The following is a 21,413-nucleotide window of genomic DNA, read 5'->3' as shown; positions in this document are numbered from 1 at the left end:
AAATTAGTTTTTAGTTTCTTTCTGAAAATATTACATATGGTGATGATGAGCGGATTAGGTCTTTAACTCTTGTGAATAAGAGCCTAATGAACTCGAAGAAGGTTTAAGGGCGAGAGGGTGAGGAAGTGGAGGCTAGAGGGGAGGATTTGGGAATTAGATGATAATCGAGTAACTATCTATGTAACTATATATATACCTAGTTCAATAGGCTAGATATGATACAAGCTTCCATCCATGTATGTTGGTTGTGTTTGCCTTATAGTCAAGTGCTAGGTTATTACGATTGAGAGATCTACATGCATGTATTTGTATGGACCATGAACTTTTAATAGTTATTTGGTTAGGAATCCTATGAGTTGAAGTTGTTTGTGTTTTTCATTTGGGTTTTTCATACTCAAAGTATTGAGTAACTGTATTTGTAACCGCTTTTGTAACTATGTAAGTAACTGTTTCAGAAACTGAAATTATATGCTATACACGTAACTGTGTAAGTAATTGTGTTGAGAATTGTGATATAACTATGACCTTGCTTTGTTTGTGTAGTAGAAATTCAAAATGGCGAAAAGAAAGGACATACGAAGTAGCGATGACGATGATGATAGAAATCACGAAGCAAATGAATGATCCAAATCCAATGGTAAGTGTTATTGTAGCTTCATTTTATACTTGTAACTGTTAGAATAACTATTATGCTTTGGTAATGTAATGTTAGTGTATGTATCATCTAACTATGATTGACTTTAAACATTTACAATATACAAAAAGAGCAATGACAACAAAGAAACCTACTACTCCTCCAAAACCACTCAAGATAACTACAAAGAATGTAACTATCATGCAACTGTTTGCGTAACTTGATAGGTAACTTTGAGTATAAAGTAACTATGTTAGTGTGTATATTTATCATCTAACTATAATTTATTGTTTTTTTATTTTTTGAAATTACCAGGAAACAATAAAAGCAAGAGCAACAACACAGAAGGCTAGCAGTAGTACATACAATAATTCAAAAGACACCCAGGTGAGTCTAAAGTATTTAGTTAGGTAATTGTGTGATGTGAGTAACTAGATATATAAGTATATGAGTCTAAAGTAACTAGATACGTAGTTGTGTGATATGAGTAACTAGATAGGTAACTATGTAAGTCTAAAGTAAATAGATAGCTAACTGTGTGAGTCTAAAGTAACGAGATAAGAAAACTGTGTGAGTGTAAAGTAACTAGATAGGTAACTGTGTGAGTGTGAAGTAACTAAATCGGTAACTGTGTTAGTATATCATGTAACTGGTTGAGCAACTGTTGGATTATGATTTGTTTTGTCATTTCCAGGAACCAACTTACCAATTCAGAAGCTCTATTCATTACTCCAAGAATATGGTATAACAACACCATAAACCTATTTAAACATCAAACAACCAAAGCCCAATAAACTATATGATTTGAATGATAATTTGAAATCAAATAACCAAATTATGAAATCACATGAGAAAATAATGAACAAGGAATTGATCGATGTAGTGATTACTTGAGAAATCAGAAGAAGAGCTTCAATGGTAAATTTGTAGATAGAGAACCACGTCAGATTCCTATTCCTATTTGTCTTCTTCATCATCTTCAATATATATATATATATATATATATATATATATATATAGTTTTGATCTGGAAAGAGCGAAAATTTCAATCGAGAGAGAGAGAGAGAGTTCGATATAGAGTTCGATATAGAGAGAGAGAAAGAGAAAGAGAGAAAAAACAGGTTAGTTATGACTTAGAGTGAAATTAAGTAAAAGAGTATTAAAGTTATGGTGAAAACATGAAACAACCCATTTTTATCATTAGTAAATAAAAATATATATTTTTTACCATTCACACCTTTTAATTAGAATCCCTTTTTATCAATTGTTAAACTAAGGTTTTTAATTAATATTTGCATCTTGCAATGACCCTTTTAATAAAAATGCCTTCTTAATGTTACATTTTGCAATACACGGTTATATATTGGAGATGTAGCAACTGTACATTTCGCCATTGTGGTTTATATCTTGATCCGCAGTTCACATTTTTATGCCATAAACTAAATAGCCAAGTAGCAATGACAATATTAATTAAGTCAATCTATCTAAACTGCATATAGATTTACTAAGAATCTCATCCAGTAACTGGTTAATATACTATTTTATTATGGTTTCTCGCCGGGTTAATTAACAACAAAAGTTTCGTCTCTAAAGTCTAAACGCATCAGATATTTTACTAGCTATGTTGGCAGTAAAATGGAAGCAAAACTTATTGAATAGTAAGGATTATCATCTCTTGTCCAAAAAACAAAGTAAGGATTATCATCGATAGAAGACCTTTCCCTGCTTCTAATCAAGTCTTGTAAAAGGAGGGAGAAGTTCAGATATATGTTGGCAGGCCGTGGCCTGTGCAAGTTAGACAATTAATCCGAGCAGCTTATTTTCATCGAGAAAAACCCAAGCTTCCATGGAAAACATGTACGTTTTTGTTAATTTGAAAAAGGAAATTGAGAATGTGACACATTAAACTTGTAAGACTAACTAAGCATAGGGTCATGACAAAATCACTTAGTTAGCTTACATTGTCATCTTTGGTCTGTCCCTTGTCTTGTATATAATGTATGCAATTTCTTTCACCCATACAAATGACTTTGTGCGCCTATAAATTATGTAGAGTATTACGTAAAGAATTCGTTTTTCCTTGCTTTTGGTCTGTCCCTTGTCTTGTACCAGGCACTACAAATCCAAAGCAACCTACATTATAAAACAAAACCCAGAACGTACGTAATTGAATAAATAAATTGCACTGTGCGTGTTTAATATATAAACAACAGCTCCAGCACTCCAGCAAAAAGAGAGAGTCCGAGGGAAAGAGAGAGATGTTAGTTTAATTTATAATGAATGGGTCACAGCCCTCACAGGTGGTGGAGTGCTTTTCTTGTATTGTTTTCCATTAATTGTTTGGTTAACTTAAGATTAATAAACAACTATTAAGAGATGTCAATTCATTTGCTTATTTTCTCTGTACCGTATGTCCGTATATATTCATTATTCAACTCCAGTATCCTCCAAAACCAGAATTGTGAAACCAGCGGCGAAGAACATATAAAATTCAGAAGCAAATCGAATAATGAAATTAAAAAAAGAGAGGGTTACGTCAAAAGGCTTCACGTCCCTTAGCTACTACCTTATTTTCAAAAGTTGATTACATACCTAATTAAGCTGCCCCATGCAGTGATATAGGCATATAGCTAATCTGTTTAAAGTCGCAATATAATTTGGCGACTTAGGGTAAAAGCATATGTGGGTAGGAAACTAGGAATTAAGCGATAATCAATTACCATGATCTTATAATTAAGGTGCAAACACATCAGCTTCTGAATTCGATAATGGTGTCTAGCCCTAGCTAAAACTAGTTAAAGAACATGGAGTCCCGATATCAAACTTAATTGTATGAGTAACTGCTTGGCGTACAGTCTGAATTACAATTCTTTTTCAGCTTAGTGAATTTTTGTGTTGTGTAAAACTATTTCTTCAGGAATTCAGAATATATATCGTATTAGATTAAGTTTTTATTTTATTTTTATCAATTTGTATCGGAATAAGACAATAAGTTACAATTGCAACATTTCCAAAATTTAAAAATAGATTTACTGGTGTGCCATAAACCCATAAGCATCCATGCATTATTATATACGTACGTATCAATAACCTTTGTTTAAATGTTTAGGTCTCCTTCTCAAGAAAAAATAAAATAAAGACGTAGACATTTCGTTGCGTTACTACAAGCTGGTACGTATATGTTTGACTGAGCTAAAGCCCTAATGTAGCAGTCAAAGTATGAAAGACTTTCACCATGATCGAGTTGTACTGAAAGCGTGACGTTTTTCACGCAATGGGCAACTGCATTATCACATCATCTTCATGAAACTTTCGTGGTCACAAATATAACCATATAAGTATAGGTGATTCAGGCTAAATTGAAGATGCTTGAAATTTTAAATTAAAGAACAAGAAAATAATGAAAATATCGACAGTGCGAAAAAATTTTATTAACTGAAACAAAAATGAATGTGGTTCATCATCAAAATTTGGAGAAGTTATAGAAGGAATAAAATTCAAATTAGAACTTCCAAACTCAACATCCCTTGAAAACCATGAAGTATTTTTTTTTAAACGCTTCGATTTTGGCAAAGGGTCTGACATTTTACTGATCTTAGACTAATAACTTATAATTATTGAATAACAATGCATATATTAGACAACTACTAACATTACAGCTACCAAATTGACAAAGGCACATAGCATAATTCGAAACAATTCAGTATCATAACATCATGCTCATTACTAGTTTCACTATAGATGAAATAACTACAATTATAAAATAAGCACATCTTCATCGCTAAAGACACTAATTTCAAATCAATAAACATTACTTTAAGAAGAAAAAATCAATAAAATTTCTTACATGCTCAATTTGTTGGAATGTTGGATAATGATTTTCTAAATTATGGTCTCTGGCAGTAAATTATGTTGAGAAAATGAAGTAAATCAAGTAATGAACTACTGAATTTCCTATCTTGAATCACCGCATAATTACAAATCGGAAAAAAAATTATTATTTTTACAACTGAGAGTTTGATTTGGTGAGCTTACAAAGTTACGATGAGGGACTAGACGAGAGGGAGTGATAGATCTCAAATGAGGCCCTGAGACTCCTAGAAGAAGGCTTGGAGAGTTGGAGTCGAAGTGTCGGACTTGAAGCCGCAACAATACCTTCGCAAAATCACCAAATCAAATTATTGACGAAGACCCGCGCCCACCATGCTCTTACAGTGGTCGTCTGGTGGAGGACTAGAGGACCGTAGAGGCGTGGATGTGGAGATAACTCGTGAAATTTGAGTTTGGGGGTTTTAGGGATTTGAGATTTGGGGTCCGGAAAAAAGAGGAGGGGAATAAGGTCTTTTCTATTCTAATTATTCAGTTTACAATATAATAGAATGGAGAATTAGGGGGCAGTTCAAGGATGCTCGGTCTACACAGAACTATAAAAAAAAATTAATACCAAGTTTTTATTCCCTATTGGCTGGGGGTGCTTGAGTCATCCCCTCTAACACATAAGATCCGCCCCTGGGTAAGTATCCATTCCCTCTGGGTTTTCTCCTAACCTTCACCGCCAAGAACAAAACACCTTTTGCCTTCGTTTTCTCTCCCAACTGAGCGCGGTGCTGCCGTTGTGTCTTGATTTGGGAGATGTGCTTTTCTTTTCTATTTCAGTCTCACAACAGTTTTGCATCGGGCCCTTTCGATTTCGAGTTCGTTGTCAACGCTCTCGACCTTTGTTTGTTTGTCGTCGTTCCCCTCTCCTTGATCCAGATGTCGTGATCTTCGTTGGTTGGTGGGGATCGGGTTCACAACACCATTATGATGTTGTTGTTCAAGTTCCTCAATCTACAGTGTTGGGGTGGTGATTGTTCTAGTACTCTGGGTTGGGTTGGGTTGTTCTACCGATCACTTCACTTGGGTTTGATCATGTCTCCTTGTTTTTCAAGGAATTGCGGGGGCTATGATTGTTTCTCTGTTTGTTGAATAAAGTCTGCGTTGGATCTTGGTTTGGCAACTCGACTCGACGACGACCAAATCTTGCCCTTCGTGGGCCAATCTCGTCCTTAGTGGGCCTTAGCTTAAGATGAGTTAGGGCTTGTCATCAGTTCAGGAGTTCAGGCATTTTGGCCAGTAAATTCTGCCATAGTTCACGCCCTATTCTGTTTCCTATTCGCGTCCTTACTGATCTGAGTACCTCTTTATATTCTGGCATTTTCCGCATAGAGTCTGCTTTTTCTTTTCCGTTATGAGTATCGATTCTAGAATCTTGTTTGGCTTGTTCCAAATTAAATCTCATGTATCACTGTATCATATTAGATGAAATGCGTATTTGATAAAAAAAAAAGTACAGGTAAGTAACTACGTGTTATCAACATGAAAATTAAAGTAGTAAAAAGATGTGACCTTTTACATGAAAGGGACCTTTTACATTGTTATGGAATTCTAAGAATGGATTAGAAGTGCTAGATCATAGTAAAGGTATATGTTTTTACTTGGTTGCTAACTTGCCAAACCGAAGGTAACATCGGAATGGATTTATGTAATTGCTTCGTTTTGTCATTCACATCATGGAATCACTTGTTTAATTTGAGATGTTTGAAGATACTACAAATGACTTCCGTCAAGAGAGTATGTATGGTACCCTCTATATTCAATATTATGATAGGAAAACAGCAAGAACGAGTCCAAGCCTTCAAATTTCGGTTGAGAATCTGTGTTGCATCGTGTAAATATACACATGTAATATACACACAATTAAAACGTTGATAGTCACATATTTGTGCTGACTTTTATCATGCTAATTATTCATGTTACTTAATTATTTTATTATATTTCTTATTTTTAATTAACTTTATTTATTTTTAGGCATTTTGAAGTGAAATAAAGAAAATGAGATTAATTGTAGCATTATGGGCTTTTAAAATTGAAGGAGCCTTAATCTTAGTTGGTGAATGACATTAGATGGATAGGTTTAATTAACCTAACATATATAAGCCAAAGAGGAGGGGAGACCGAAAGGGAGAGAGACCGAAAGGGAGAAAAGAAGGAAGCACGGAAGCAAGGAGGCATAGAAGAGAGGAATCAATATTCGTTCAGTGATTCATCAACAAATCTCCTCAGGCTACAACCCACATCTCCTCAAAGTGCCAATTATTATTTCTTCAAAGCTAACCAAACTGCAGGAAGAGAAATTGCTAATTGTTCTTAGGGAACACAACAACAATTGGATGGACCATAATAGATATTAAGGGCATCTTTACTACACTTTGCACTCATAGGATACATCTTCAGGAGGGAGTTAAGCCCACAAGGGAAGCTCAACGCCGATTTAACCCTCCGATAATGGATGTTGTGAAGAAAAAAGTCATCAAGCTTCGGGACGCGTGTATCAGATATGCTATCTCTAACAGTAAATGAGTGAGTCCTATGCAAGTTGTTCCAAACGTTCTGGCATCACAGTTGTGAAAAATGATGATAATGTGATGGTGCCACAAAGGACCCAAACCGGATGGAGAGTTTGCATTGATTATCGTAAACTAAATGCAACCACACGTAAGGATCATTTTCCTTTACCTTTTATTGATAAGATGTTGGAGCGTCTTGCAGGTCATGCTTTCTATTGCCTTTTGGATTATTATTCAGATTATAACTAGATTGCCATCCATCGAGATGATTAAGAGAAGACCACATTCACTTGTCAAGATCAAGGAGTTTCTGACAACTACACCCATCTTACAAGCACCTGATTGGAATTTATCTTTCAAATTAATGTGTGATGCTTCTGATTATGCGGTTGGTGCTATTTTGGGTTAACGTCCAGCTAAGTTTCCCCATGTCATTTATTATGCTTCCAGGACTTTAAATGATGCACAGTTAAATTAGTCAACTACAGAAAATGAACTCTTATCTGTGGTCTTTGCTGTAGAAAATTTTAGGTTTTATTTGTTAGGAACTAAAGTTATTGTTTTCTCTAACTATGCTACTGTGATATACTTGATGACTAAACAAGATGCAAAACCCAAGTTGATTAGATGGATGTTGCTATTTCAAGAGTTTGATATTGAGATCAAAGACAAGAAAGACATTGAGAATGTGGTGACAGACCACCTGAGCAGGATCATGCATGGATCTAACTCAGAGGAGGACTCATTACCTCTGTGTAATAGCTTCCCCGATGAGCAACTCTTTGCTCTCAATATTTCTGAGCCTTGGTCTGCATATATTGTTAATTATCTTGTGTTAGGAAGAGTACCAAGTGACTATAGTAAAGCTCAGAATGACAAGTTAGTGAAGACAGTTAAGCATTATGTGTGGGATGAACCTTATTTATAGAAACATTGTCTAGATTTGTTAATAAGAAGGTGCGTTCCTAAAACTGAATTTCAATCTATACTCACTTTTTGTCACTCACATATAGAGGGTGGTAACTTTGCTAGAAAGAAGATTGCGATGAAGGTTCTTGAAAGTGGCTTCTTTTGGTCAACTTTGTTTAAAGATGCGCATGAGTTCTAGAAATCATGTGTCAGATGTCAGCTCACAAGTAACTTAGGTCCTTAAGTTCAGATGTCCCAGCACCAAATTTTTGTTGTTGAGATTTTTGATGTGTGGGGTATTGACTTTATGGGTTCTTTTGCTAGCTCTAAGTAAAATATTTATATTCTACTTGTAGTAGATTATGTTTCAAAGTGGGTGGAGGCAGTGGCGACTCGTACTTATAATGCTGCTGTTGTTTTGAAAAATTTGAAATTACTATTTGTTATATTCGGCACTCTCAGGTCCATCATCAGTAATGGAGGTTCCCACTTTTGTAACAAGTCTTTTGCAGCTTTGCTAAAGAAATTCAATGTTAATCATAAGGTGGCAACACCTTATCATCCTCAGATGAGTGGGCAGGTAGAAGTATCCAATAAGGAGATAAAGTAACTTTTGGAGAAGACTGTTGGACCAACCCGGAAAGATTGGAGTCAACACTTAGATGAGGCGTTGTGGGCATACATGACGGTATACAAGACACTGATTGGGATGTCTCCTTATCGAATGATCTATGGAAAATACTGTCATCTTCTGGGCTTGAACACAATACATATTGGGCTATTAAGCAGTTTAACTTTGATATTGATGATGCAGGTGTTCATAGGAAGTTACAACTGAATAAGCCAGATAAGATTTGAAACAATGCATATAAGTCCAATCGAATCTATAAGGAAAAAAGCAAGATGTTTCATGATAAGATGATCAAAAGCAAATCTTTTGTTGTTGGACAAAAAGTCTTGCTTTTCAATTCGCATCTACGATTATTCTCAAGTAAACTTCGTTCTAGGTGGAGTGGGCCTTTTGTTATACTTAATGTGTTTGCTCATGGTGCAGTCGAGGTAAAAAATCCAAAGAATGGGAACACGTTCAAAGTGAACGGACATAGGCTCAAACCGTTTTATGAGCCTGTAGAGGTGAGAGATGTGGCAGAAGTACATTTCCGCGATCCAGTGCAGGTGGAGCAATGATTATGAGTATTGTCTTGTTGACGACGTTAAACTTAACGCTACTTGGGAGGCAACCTATGTTGATGGAGAAGTTTGGATTCCAGATTTGCATTCTTCATTTTCTCCATTGTTATTTTTCTCCCGGTTTAATGTGTTTTATGAGGTCATATGTATTCTGCTTCATACTTGTTTGGTATATTGCATGTTTTAGTTTTGTTTTACATTGAGGACAATACAAATTTCAAGTGTGGGGTGGGGTTTATATGATATTTTTAGCGTCTATATTTAGATTTGTGTTTTTGGTTAAAATAAAAATAAGGAAAAAAACTTTTTTTAGTCTTATTTGAGTCTTAGAGCCCTTAACTAGTCCATGTTGTGCTTATATCTTCTGAAATTGTGACTAAGAGTGAAGTATGTGACTAAGTTATTTGAGTTTCTTTGGTTAATCTTGATATATGGTGCATGTGTTAATATGTAGTTGATGTAGAAAAGAGGTAACATGGTACAAATTTATCAGCATACTTAAACTTGGTTGAGATTCATTAACCTGTGAGTGAATGAGCCTAAATGTGATAATACATACTTTCTTTGTTGTGTATCAATTGCTTGCCGCAAATTAAGTTAATGAACTCTAGAGATTACTAGAACTTGTTCTTGTTCTTGTCAAAGCTTATAGTCATTATATATATTGATTGAGGAAGTGATAAAGACACTTAAGATCTAGCACCAATGTCATTTGTAGTATGTGACTCATATTTTGTGTACAGAAAATGTGCACCCTTTAGGTAACCACTTTGAGCTTAAACTATGATATTTTTTGTCATCACCCGCATAACCTTAATTTTGAACCTTTGAATAGTTATATCTCTACCTTTGTTCTAAAACTTAGTAAAGTTGTACATGAGACGTATACATGAAGACCAAGGTGGAAGATTGTGAGGATGGAGCAAAGGAACAAGTGTGGGATATCAAACTAGTTGTGTTGTATTAAAAAAACAGAGAAAAAATTGACGAGAACAAAAAAATAATATATGTTCTTTTGTGATGTCTAGCTTGATACCCCATGTTAACTGTAGATGAAAAGAATGAAGTGAAAGCCCAACAAGATGAAATTCAGCCTCAGTAGTGTTATATTTAAAAGACTTTGATGGTAAAGATGCTTCAAGGGTTGTAAAGTTCGAAAAAGTCTCTTCATTGATGTTCTACTAGGTTTTAGAAATTTTTTGAATTTCATATCCCTTTTGTTTTGTGGTGATAAGTCATAACAGTTGAGCATATGGTTCGGTCCATTGGCAAGTAATTGAGTTGAGTGAAAACCTTAGACATATGTTGAGAGAAACACTTATAGCATACTCATGTGAGGTTGAATCTTGACTTGTTTATTGCATGCTATAGCTTTACATTCACATTGATTATGTATTCGTCCTACATGTTACATGTGTGTCATGTATTGACATTAACCTTCAAAATTCCGTAGATTGAATTGAAAATATGTTACGATCTTGGTGTTGCAATGTTAGAGAGATTGCTGAGACAAAGTTTTAAGGGCATTAGAGTTTTGTAGTTTGTGTTATTGTTGAGTCTTTTTAGAGTCTTAATTTAGTGTTTTGCTCGAGGACTAACAAAAGGTAAGTGTGAGATATTTTTGATAGTCGCATATTTGTGCGACTTTTATCATGCTAATTATTTATATTACTTAGTTATTTTGTTATGTTTTCTTATTTTTAATTAAGTTTATTTATTTTTAGGTATTTTGAAGTGAGATAAAGAAAATGAGATTAATTGTTGCAATATGGGCCTTTAAAATTGAAGGAGCCATAATCTTAGTTGGATTGGTGAATGACGTGAGATAGCTACGTTTAATTAACCTAGAATATATAAGCCAAAGAAAAGGAGACCGAGAGGATGGGAGACCGAAAGGGAGAGAGACCGATCGGGAGAAAAGAAGGAAGCACGAAAGAAAGGAGGCAGAGAAGAGAGGAATCAATATTCGTTCATTGATTCATCAACAAATCTCCTTAAGCTCACAACAAATTTCCTCAGGCTACAACCCACATCTCTTCAAAGTGTTAAAATCTCATCAAGGCCTCCACAAAAAAAAAAAGAGTTCAGCCTCTCCTACCGATCATCAAGTTTTTCTTTCTCCTCCTTTAGTGCATCTCCCATGTATTATTTGATGCTCTTATTTAAGATTATGTGTAACTAAACTCCTTAATAGTTAGGGACTGATCAAAGCCCTAGATACGTTTTTGATTCCCCAATTGATTTATATAATTTTATATGAAAATTTCTTCACTGATTGTTCATTTGGGTTGACACTTTGATGCATGTTTTAGGGTTTATTATCTTGAATGTGTACACGATCGACATATCGTTGCATATTCTGTGAGATAACAGATTTCTTGCAGGTACTTGTGTGAAGTTATTCCTTAGTAACCTAAGGCTACCGACATTGACCTTAAATTATTTGTTGTTACTTAAACGTTCTTAGATCTTCATGATTTCAGTTATTTTATTCAAGATACCGACATTTCATAGATCAATTAATTGAGAATATAATTAAGTCGATACTGACATTTCGCTTAACATAGCAAGTAAGAGAACGTAATATGATTAATGACCTAACGACATTAGCTTGATTATTAGTCCATTTATCTATAATCATTGATAATGTTTTGGGGTGATTGAAGCGTATCTAGTGGTGGAGAGAAGTTTCTAGCTATTGTTTCTCTCATATTTACATTTATATTCACTTTAATATTTTATTTTCAATAGTATTTATGTTTTATTTATTTTTATTCACCAATTAAATCAACTCCGAACACTCTCAAAATTTGTGTGGTAGTCCACCACTATGTCTAGTTAGTGTGTCTTTAATTTTGTAATATTTGGTTGAGTGTAGGTTAGCCAATTAATTAGGTTTCTGCCTCTGGGTCGAGTTTGTCAGATTATTGGTTTACTCATCTGTTTGTGTTTCTTGTGTTTTTAAGTATTAGTTTCACCAATCATCTACGGGTAATGACCCCCTATTTATCATTTACTACATTGATATAATTGTCTTGATAATATGGTATATTTGTTAGGTACTTTTGCTCTTATGGAAACATATAACTACTTAACTATATGTATAAAAATTTCATTTTAAATTACCTATGCATAATTTTTATGGAACTTAATTAAGTATGAGAAGCATGTTCATAAGCTGGGTTTGCCGGTGAAAACTAGTAGTCCCAAACAATTTGAATGTCCTATGAGGTGCCAAAATATTGTCCCGGTTATGTGGGTGGATGAAAATCCGAAGTAATTAATAAGCTGAAAATTCAGTTCACAATTACGCTAATTATCAGCTACTTTAGCTCATGAAATCAATTAATTAACACATCTACTGATCTACGAATGTGTTGGGCAGTGGGCAGTTGAATATGTGCCCTGGTTGGAAAGCATAACTGATTAGTGTGATTGAGTGCCGAGACGCAAGGTGCTTATGGCACACAAAAGCCCATAAGAAAAATGGGAGACGTATGAATTTAACATCCTTTTCAGGTTTCAACTTCACAATTGTGAGAACTTGACAATTCTGGATTGTTGTATAACTCATCACTAAAGCTCTTTAATATGAACCAACCGATCGATATTTTCAGCTTGGTAGACGATTAAAAAGTTTGCATCTGAACACTACTGAGCTAAAGCGAATGAAAGTGAGCAGTTCCGATCCATACAAATATTGATATTTGCAACTTTGCATCAATTGCATGTATGGTTTATTGAAATCAAAATTAAATACCTACCGTTAGAATTTCTTATTGTTTATTATTCAAATAGAATAGTCGTCATTGTAATGAATGAAGATGAAGAGAAAAAATAATGGAGGAGCGATACATATACTAGTAAGCTTTATAAAAGTGACAGTTTCGCCAAATTCACCCATAATCAGAGACATACACGTAGTACATTATTGTGCTAGGCGCTAGCATACATCATGTATGCCCAAAGCTGGTAACAACTTTCCCAAATGAATTCCCAAATTTTTCATGCATTATATGATAGGACATCTCTCCCACTAAGAATTAACCTGGCTCGCTAGGAAATCTCGACAACTTTGTAATTGGTTACTGATCGCACCTCATCACTTTCTAGTCGAACTTCACTTCACTTCAGTAATTGGTTGTCAGCTAATTCCAATTATCCAATTGATGGAACGTAGCCGATAAAAAAAAAGGGAGCCCTTAAATTAATTAGGGACGGTGGGCACTGATTTTCTTTCCAAGACAAAAATCAATAATTCTCTCCTCTACAGGTATATGGTTTTCAGGGAGGGGTTCAGGGGAAGGGATTCGATTCTGAAGACCGTCTCTTTCAACCGCTCAAACATCCATCCTCTTCGCGGCCGGCGCTGTAAGAAGAAAACTAGCTTCTGCAGCCCTGTCCGGCAACTGATCCTCAGTGTAAGGGATCGGAAGGAGCCTAAATCGAACCCGTTCTTTCATGCCAGCGTTCATTCGATAGACCTGCCCCTGATTGCTTGTTTGCTTGTAGTACGTGTAATACAAACAGCTAATATTTTTCAAAAATCACGGATGAAAGAAGATTCATTTCAACAAACTGTACATAAAATCAAAATTATTTACCACAGACAAAAGATAATCATCAACCAACATTTCAGTTTGTTAAGAATTCCTCTAAATTTTCCTCCAATTCAGCAAGACTCATTAATTCAATTTACGCATATGGCTTCAAGTGTTCTACCCAGGATGAAGCTATGGGTCGTACAGTGACTTCAATCATTAATATTTTTCTCATTTCATATCTTATTTGAATTTTCTGTTTTGTATTTAATGAGCATCAAACATTGCTTGTAATTTATTTGTTAGCACTAATGATCCAGTCTCAATATCCATAATTATGAGATCTGGGTTGTTTGCAATACATATGTCTTTAGGTGAGAATCGTGAGAGCTATTTATGGGCAAGTGAGAGTATATCTTTCACTTTTAATTGAGTGAAAAATCTATGCTAAATGGATGATGAAGGAGAACATCCCAGTATACATAATGGGTCACAAGTTTGGGATCAGATCTGTGAAGAACTGAAGATGAAGAACAACCATTGCAGAATGCAGAATTTGTAATACAAAAAGACAGAGTTAGCACCCCCCATAGACAACTCAGCTTTGTGTTGCACGTGTCAGTTTTTAAATGGTTCAAGACATCATCTCGTCGGTATATATAATAATTTATTCTTATTACAGATCTAGTTATTCTGCTACCACACTTAGTCCATGCGGCGCTCCAACTCCATAGAGACAGTCTTATCCAATGAGGCAATGTACTAGTTTCGCCATGTCTTGGGCTCATCACGGGATAAGCTCCAGACCCCGACCAGATTGTGTAGGGCGGCATACTCTCTTCTTCGACATTAAGTTCATGACTAGTGACAAACTCCCCAAACTTAACCGGGTCGGCATGTCTGAACCTCTAGGAATGATAGTCAATATGCATCAACACTCCTTAATACTGAAGCAATCTCACATATGTATGAAGCTCATATAACTAGTGACGCTCACGATAGACACTCCCGAAAACGAGACATGACTACCGGCTCGAGTTCAGGCGACTATGCAGCTAGTTAAGATTTAGGATTTTCTTAGTTTGTGATACGAACTATGTACTTAGAACATCTCCTGCAGATGTTTGCACCTGCATAATTGTCATAGGTGATGACACATTGGCACAAGTCCAGTAATGTACAGAAAAATATTCGATCATTTATGTGTATTTGCTCTCTCTTTTATCACTTGAGTTAAATTGTCGTAGTTGTTTGTGAAATGCTGGAGGATATATTAGACCCGGATTACAAGCTGCTTTATCTTTTATGCCTATCATCTACGCATGTTCGATCATAGCTTATATCTCTGTTAAATAAGTAATTTTAAGCTCGAATAACGATGATATATTTCTAGTGTACCATTTTGGTGTTTCATCAGCTTTGATCTATCTTTAAACGGAGCTGTTTAAATACTTTGGAACTAGTAGAATCAGGGGTGTAGCTACTTTCAGGCCAGAAGGGTCCGAACCTCCTCAACCTTGTACAGAACCCATATTAATATTATAATATTAATTATACAAAGTGATATATGCATGTTTATCGTAACTAGACCCTCTCTAGGTTTAATCCCCACCCCTCATATGATCGATTATATTCATTTACCCATGTGATGAATGAGGTTGTTATCTTCTACATTGGCTAAAAACATAAGTTGCTCTCTTATTTAGTTTAGAATAAGTAAAAGGATCCATCGAAGTCTTTTTCCTATTTTTTAATACAATATTTTATTCTCTATCTTCTTTGTAACCTTTCATATTTTAATTATATATAAAGAATTGTCCGGGGTACAATAATTTTATTTTAATTTTTAGATGAGAAATCATCCACACATATAACACATTAGGCAAGTGGATTTCTAAAACAAAATGCTTGAAATTGTCTACGCCTAGCACTGTCATACCAGTCTAAGTCTCAAGAGCATGAAAATCGTGCTAATTTATTCAAAAATAAAAATTAATAAATTTTTGTTGCAGGATGAAATAATTGTGTATTATTCAATGATATGTGGGCATATATATATAAGCATTACATCACCTAAATCCCGCACGATTCGGAGTCCTAATCTATTACAGAGATGCAAATCTATCTCTAACAGAAAACCTAATAAGGCTAAGACACACACAAGGGTAGAATAATAATTCTCCTGGAACACTCCCCCCTGTGTCGCATGCCTAGATTGCATGGTACACACATCGTTGCCTCGGTAAAACCCTGTCAAGCAAAATAAAAACCTCTTGGGTAAAAACAAAAGCTTGATCGAAGGGAAAAAACACAACGCACCGCCTACATTTGATAGCATTATATGAGGTAGACTCCTTCTGAAGTCTACGAAACAACTCCCCCTGATTAATATCATAATCATGGAGTACAAAGAACAACGTATACAACGTTCATTATATGCTTCTCAAACGTAGTCTTGGGCCAATGATTAATCATTAATCTAGCCACACATCCTTAGATCATACATGCTATACTTAGCCAAACTTAGATCTTAGGAAACAAGATTGCATAACAACTCAAAACAAGAGCTTGTAATGAAAATCAGATTCTCACATAGAATGACCTTCATTCACTTAAACGATCATAACTTCTTCGTCAAAATAAGTATCAGTGAACCGTAAAATGTTCTGGAAAATAGAAACCCGTGGCTTTCCAATGACATAAAGTTCATAACCTATTTCGATCGGAGCAGTTCATAGTGCTCTGTCGAAGTTGACTGACTTGCAAATTTCCGGACAGAACTGTCCTATTTTTTCTAAAATGGCCATAACTCACTCAATATGATAGCTATGAACAAATAGTTGGTATCCCTGGAAAGTAGATACATAGACCTTTCCAACGGTACTCATTGCACCATATTTTATCGAGCAAGCTGTCTTGTAGGTCTCATTGAAGTTGATCTCTGAAACTGGACAGATTCTGATTTGTCACATTCAATGTGTCTTTCGCAAAAAGAATGGGGGAATGGACCAATGAATGACTGATTTTGGTCTGAAGCGAAACCGTACATATCCTTTACGCTACCAGTGTCGACTGCTACACTAAGGCATACGTTGATGTTGCTGGAGCTGCTGGCGGCGTTGGTGTGGATATGATTTGTGTTGGTTCACTAAGTGTAGAACGAAACCCATGTCAAAGGAGCAATGCAAGTCCAATGACGATGCATAGGCGCATAGTTAATCACGTCATAATGAAAGCAATAGTGTCCCAACAACACTTACATATATAAATCTATAGCTCATCGAATCTCTTCATCATCTTTACTTAGACGGAATAGAGAATCAATAATTAGCTTTCATATGAACACATATGGGTATAAGTTCTTGCAATCGATTGTACTACGTTCTCTCGAACATCGCAATCTGATTACATAAGCTCTCCGTGGTCTAGAGGCATTTAAAGACCCTCGGGCACTCTCATATCTGCGTCAAGATCCCTTTATAGATATTATATGATCACTATCATATGTTACAAATCAGTTTTCATGGATACTACTACTGATCAACTAGCGGAAAACAATTATGTCCATAACGATAGAATATAACTCATCGTAGTCAATACTAGGATAATGAGACAATATTTGCGCCAAAGTCCTGCATATATCGCATGACTTCATCTTTCTCATTACACTTACGAACAATGACCAACATAACAAGTCTAGTTCAGCCTGTATTGATTCTTTCCACTTCGATCAAGTTGCTAATCGTTGATACTTTACAACAGAATAAGAGCATAAGCGAATACATCATCATTCATGGGAAATTAATCCATTAAACACACGCGTGCGCTGTATACGATCAATTTGTGAGATTTCTATTCTTCTCTAACATCAACAAAAGGGGTATGTAACGTCCCACAAAAACTTAGTTGATACACATGTTTAGAGAATATATCTTGATGATGGGCGAAATACTTGTGCCTACGCACATCGCTTGTTTCTGGTTTTGATTTCAGAGAATAATAGTCTCCTCCTCATCTAGGTAGGAGCCAAGACCGAAGCTATGACCCTTACTAGTCCATCTTTGCGTTTGCCGCCCTTGTTTTGTGGTGCAATACCACGGGCGCCGACAACACCACAGCGTACGATTGTGCCATCGCCGGCTTCCTTTCCAATGTCAAGGATGGTGCCAACGGTGCTATGACTAGGTCATATGAAATTCTCTCATATTCTGAGAGTTCTAACCTTACCGGCACATCACAACATTTATGTGTGATCTCGTCACTTTCGAAATATCGGTAAAGTCATTGACCATCGAATCTTTGACAATCTGGAGGTAGATAATGCGTTGCACTTATTGCTTACTCAAAGCAGTGCGGGATCTTAATGAGACATAGTGCCACACCACGTCAATTCCTGGCGTTAAAACCATAATGAGAGCATTCCATATTTCCCCCTGACGACGGGAAGTATGTCTCATCAAAGTGATCGTCTGCTAATATCGCAGGATAGAGATCAACAGTTGTAGATTGGAAATAGCGGACAAGTGTTGGTGATTCATAAATCATAACCAACTAGAATACTTAATCGTTTCAAGTGGACCCATTGAGATAACTATAATAGAGACACATAAACAACTTTAACCAAATAGGCGTTTAATGAAATGAACGTTGGGATCGTATCCAGTAACCATATGGTACGCACTAAATGCTTGGCAAGTTGTGGGTCTAAAACAAATAAGTGTCGTTGCATGCAATATCATTACATATCCCCATGCAAAAATCGGTAGGTTAGTACTCATAACCAAGTCCGAGCTCTGCTAGATCGTGCAATGAATGAACATGAGGAATAATATGTTCAACGACGATCCCAGTAGACATACAACATGAAATCATCAAAGTCGTGGAGGTGAACTCTCCAATGGTATCCAATCAAATAGATTTGATAGGATGTAAAAGGTGGTGAGCCCTTAGGATGATGATCATAGCTAAAAACTTTAGCAAATGCAGTGTTTAATATGGATGCCGCCACCGATGGCCTGAATGTCATTGAGCCGCCGAGAGGGGCAGACTCGGACTCACCGTGTTGAGCACGGGTGAGGTGATCATCCAATCGCTTCGTGAACATGAAAAATAGATGATCATGTGAATTTCAAAGAACTCGAATCATCATATCTCATTCAAAATGACCAAAAAATAATCATGTCAAAACCGAGGAGACAACAAAACTGAACCCATGATTCAAAGAATCTTGAGTTACATAAAGCTACTGTTGCAGGCAAGTAAAGCTATGTCCACAGGCTAACAAAGCTATTGTCTAAGCTTGAAAAAGCTACTATCAATGAAACCTGACAGATTTATTCATCTCCATTCTTAACACAAATATGAAGATGAAAATTCATCATTGGCATGTAGGGCCTTTGAAAACTTAGCAAGGCACGAAAATATAAAACACAATCTCAGCACGAGATCCGTAAAACTACTACCTGCTTCGTAGGACAGTGTGGGTGGTTACGCAATTAGCAAGACACTCGATTTCACGGCGGGACATGCTCAGAATAAAATTAAGAGAGTCAACGACGCGGTAAACTTCTCTAGACAATACGCCATAGGATATTGTAAGAGGGGGGATAGAAACAAATGTGCAATCCCATCGAGTGTATCACATGGAAATATAACTACATTCTTCAACTTAAGAGTTGGAAAAATATGGTATTAGAGAAGTTGAATACCAAACAATTTGGGTGGTAAAAACCATCCAATTGGTACGAGTGGTCACCAATAATAATAAAATCATTTGAGCTATGAAATTACTTGGAAAAAACCGGAAAATTAACCGGAAAACCATATTAAAAGAACTCAAAACCAGGTGAAATTTCAACTGGGTAAACATGGCAGTAAAAACGTGAAACGACGAAAAATCGCCGAAAACTCGCTGGAACGGGCGGCAGTCGGAGCTGCCCGGCAAGGAGGGCGGGGCTGCTGTCTGACAGGGGACGCCGGCAGGAACCGGATGGTGGTGCCGGAAACGCCGGCAAGTGGCTAGCAGGCAGCCAATATGCCAGTAAAATGCCGAAAAACGTTCTGGAAATGTTGGAACAATAACCGGGAAAAACGACGTCAATTTTGACGTTCCGAGGTTCATTTTTCAAATTTTAAGTTCCAAATTCACAGTGTAGTGCTATTACGGTCCCATGTAACCCAAAAACGGCTAATTTAAAAACCTCGTGAGTTGCAAACGTTGACCATTCATGCTAAGTTAAGGAAAATAAAATTCTCACGAGATCATCTTGTAAACAAGGAATACGAGAAATTTTATTGAATATGCCAATATTTAATACAACACAAGCAAGCTTCCAATTCCAATAGACGACTTAAGCTAAAGTCGAGCAGGAATCATGACAATGCCAACGACATACTTGAAAAATAGTAAGCAGAAAACATAGTCAAAATAGATTGACTAATCAAAAGTCCGTAGCAACAAAATCTTGTATATTGGATTGGGCGGAGCCATAGCCTGAGGCTAAAAAATGTGCTTACTTGAGAATTGAAGAATAGGGCTGGGCAAAAAGCCCGAAGAAAAAAAAATACCCGGACCGGACCGCCGGGCCCGTCCGGGCGGGCCGGGTTTTTTGCCGGGCTCATATGTTGTCATGTGATAAACGGGCCGGGCTTTGTTATGTCCGGGCCGGTCCCGGGCCTTCAAATCTTAAAAAAAAAAAACCCGAAAACCCGGGACATTAGGTGTTATTATGTAATTGGCTTTCGTAAGTGATCATAAACTTATAGAATAGATACAATGACACTGGAACATAACCAAATAACCTTAAACTTAACTAATTCCAATCCCATGATTCCCATTGTCGTCGCCTCGCACTGCCGATTCGCCGCCAACTAGCCAAAAACAGAGTTAGGCCCGGAAAACCGGGCGGGCTCGACCCGGATGTTACCGGTCCGGGTTTTACCCGGGCCTTGCAATTAATTGACCCGGGCCGGGTTTTACCTGGGCCCTGATTTTTTTAGAAAACAACCCGGCCTGTAACACTACAACCGGGCCGGGCCCGGGCCCTGAAAAAAAAAGCCCGGGCCGGGCCCGTGCCCAGCCCTATTGAAGAATGTTACGTTTCTATCTCCAAAATTCCCTCAAGAAATAGATACAGGTGCCAAAAATGGCATGTGTTTCTCGGATGTGGAGTATGTTACAAGGTCAACTCTGGTAATACAACGTCATAGCCGTTTATTGAATCACTTTAAGTGTGTCCCATAGAATGTGTTATTTTTGGGATCTTTTGTCAGCAAATAGTGCTGCATCAGAGTAATGAATCAACTCAAATAAATGAGTACGTAGACATTGAGATTATCGTTTATAGACATGAGTTTAAGAAAACTCAAACATTAAAATAACAGTCGCGATGACGACGTATCCATGAGAAAAGAGGGTTGTATTGGTTTTGAATAATCGAAATATTCAAGTATGTAACCGGAATTAGAAGGGTTGTGATGTATATGGTCACAAAATAATCGATGCATATCCGTGATTCTCATGATCGCACCCAAAACAGCGGTGCACTCAGGTGACCACACGATAATCGATTAACTTCCCTTTTCAAAACAATCGCGATTCCCCCATGACCGTCACACAGAAAACATCGACCAAGAGGGGAAACTCATCCCTCTATAGTCTCATCGGCGTTATAAGAAAGGCCGGAATAAAGACAAGAAGAAGGCTAATAGCGCCCGATATAATATATCTATACGTTTAAAAGCGGAAAC

This window comes from Argentina anserina, chromosome 2 (assembly GCF_933775445.1).
Source record: "Argentina anserina chromosome 2, drPotAnse1.1, whole genome shotgun sequence".
NCBI classification, from domain to species: Eukaryota; Viridiplantae; Streptophyta; class Magnoliopsida; order Rosales; family Rosaceae; genus Argentina; species Argentina anserina.
This window is presented reverse-complemented; position numbering follows the sequence as displayed.